Source organism: Alligator sinensis, unplaced genomic scaffold (genome assembly GCF_000455745.1).
Source record: "Alligator sinensis unplaced genomic scaffold, ASM45574v1 scaffold107_3, whole genome shotgun sequence".
NCBI lineage: Eukaryota > Metazoa > Chordata > Crocodylia > Alligatoridae > Alligator > Alligator sinensis.
Genome location: NW_005842578.1, coordinates 1,029,401 through 1,032,111, shown reverse-complemented (window position 1 = coordinate 1,032,111; position 2,711 = coordinate 1,029,401).

Here is a 2,711-nt window from a genome sequence, read left to right as displayed (position 1 = left end):
GTACCCAGCAAGGGTCCACAAATGAACCCCGGCCCGCATACGGTTACACAAAGTGCTTGGGTCAGGAAACAGATTCAGAAATGAATCCAGGCCCAGTTAGCCTTACCTCAACTGCTACGGTGTTAGAACAGATTCCAGAATGAGTCCAGGCTCACTTACCATTACACAAATTGCTCGGGACAAGTGCACCGGTTAGGTAACACATTTTGAGACCAATCCGGGCCCAGCTATGGTTACACTGAGTGGTACAGTTAGGGACCATACTCAGAAACGAATGCAGATCGAGGTCGGGTTACGCCAAATGCTAGGGTTAGGGAATGGAATCAGAAATTACTTCGGAGCCCGTTACGGTTACACCAAGTGCGAGGGTTAGGGCACGGATTCCGAGACAAGCCGTGCCCCGTTAGGGTTAGTCTAAGCGCTACTGTTAGGGAACAGGTCCGCAAATGAATCCAGGGCCAGGTAGGGTCAGGTTGAGTGCTAGGGTCCGGGGACAGATTCAGAAATGAAGTCAGGCCCAGGAAGGGTGACGCCAAGTGCTAGGATTCGGAAACAGGTTCAGAAATGATTTTGGGGCCAGTTAGGCTTAGGCCAAGTGCTAGGGGCACAGCACGGGTCAACATATGAGTCCAGGGCCAGTTAGTGTTAGGCCGAGGGCTCCTGGGACAGAACAGGTCCGCAAATGAATCCAAGTCAAGGTCAAGGCCAAGGGCTAGCATTAGGGAACAGATTTAGACATGTATCTGAGTACACTTCGGTTACACTGAATCCTACAGGTACAGCACAGATGCAGAAATGAATCAGGGGCCACTTAGGGTGACGCTGAGTGCTAGGGTTAGGGAGCAGACTCGTAAGCAAACCCAGGGCTTGTTAGGCTTGCGGCAAGTGCTAGGGTTAGGGAACAGGTCCACAAATGAATCCAGGGCCAGTTAAGGTTAGGCCAAGTGCTCGGGGGACAGAACGGGTCCACAAGTGAGTCTGAGTCCATTTAGTGTTTGGCCAAGGGCTCGGGTTCGGGAACATATTCAGAACAGAATCTGGGCCCAGTGACGGTTACAGCAAGTGCTAGGGTTCGGGGACATAGTCACAAACAAATCCAGGCTCAGCTACAGTAACGACAAGTGGTACGGCTAGGGAACGTATTCAGATCGAGGTAGGGTTACGACAAGTGCTACGGTTAGGGAACGGATTCAGAAACAAACCCCGGGTCAGTTAGGGTTAGGGAACGGATTCTGAAACCAATCCGAGTCCACTTTGTGTTATTTCGAGTGCCAGGGTTAGGGAATGGATTCCAAGCGGAATCCGGGCCCTGTGACAGCGAGGCCAAGCGCTACTTATGGAACAGAATCAGCAATGAATCCAGGCCCCGTGAGGCTTACGCCGAGTGGTAGTGGGGATAGAACGGGTCCACAAACAAACATGGGTCCAGTTAGGGGTACAACACCTGCTAGGATTAGGAAACATAATCAGACACGATTCAAAGTCCACGTAGGGTTACGCCAAGTGCTAGGGTTGGGCAATGGATTCACAAATGATTCCAGGGACACTTAGGGTTAGGCCGAGTGGTAGGGTTAGGGAACGGATTCAGAAACTAATCCAGGGACACTTACAGTTAGGCCGAGTGCTAGTGGGACAGAACGGGTCCAAAAATGAGTCAAAGTGCCCTTAGGGTTAGGCCAAGGGTTAGGGTTAGGGAACAGATCACAAAACAAATGCAGGCCCAGGTAGGGTTAGGCCGAGTGCTAGGATTAGGGCTCGGAGTCAGAAATGAAGGCGGCCCCAGGATGGATTAAGCCGAGTGCTAGGGTGAGGGCACAAGTGCACAAAGGAGTCTGGGGCCACGTAGACCTACGCCAAGTGGTCGTGTGAGGGAACAGAGTCAGAAATGAATCCATGTCCAGCCGGGGGGGACTGCTGTAGAAGAAACACGCATCACTCGGTTATTTCGGCACGACGTTCTCAGACACCGTCACGTACAAGCAGCTGCAGCAGGGAGGCACTGAGCCTGTCCACCACAGGCAATCAGAGCAAACCTTTTAAAGGTTTGTTTCAATTTCAGGTCACGTGACACAAGACATAACAAGTTGAATAGACCACTAGTTGGAGCCCAGTCCCCGCAAACACAGCAGAGTGCAAACCTGGGGAAATGATGGGTGGACCTATTGCCATCCGAGGTCAGCTCAGTAGTCATTGAAAATTCAACGAAGCACTCCTTGCAAGCAGATTAAGGCCTGGGGTTTTCTTCTCCTACAATGCCAAGACCTATGGGTACAGCACAGGTCCACCACTGAATCTGGGTCAACTTACTGTTACACTGCGTGCTACACTTAGGGAACAGGTCCACACATGACTCCATGTCCAGTTAGGCTTACACCAAATGCTAGGGTTGAAGAACATATTCCGAAGAGAATCCGGGTCCCGGTAGGGTTACGGCAAGTGCTAGGGTTAGGGAACCAACTCCGAAAGGAATCTAGGGCTAGTTATGGGTACGCCAAGTACTAGGGGGACAGAATGGGTCCACAAATAAATCGGTGTCCGCCTGTGCATTAGGGTGAGACAAGGGGTCTGTGGGGGGAAACTTCGCCCCCTGGTGCCTTGGGCAGAGGCTCACACAAAGAGGCGCGCTGAAGTTTAAAGACGTAGCGTAATCGAGAAAGCCTTCCGGAGCAGTGTCATACACGCGTTCAGAATTTTGCCGTGAGGTATGACTC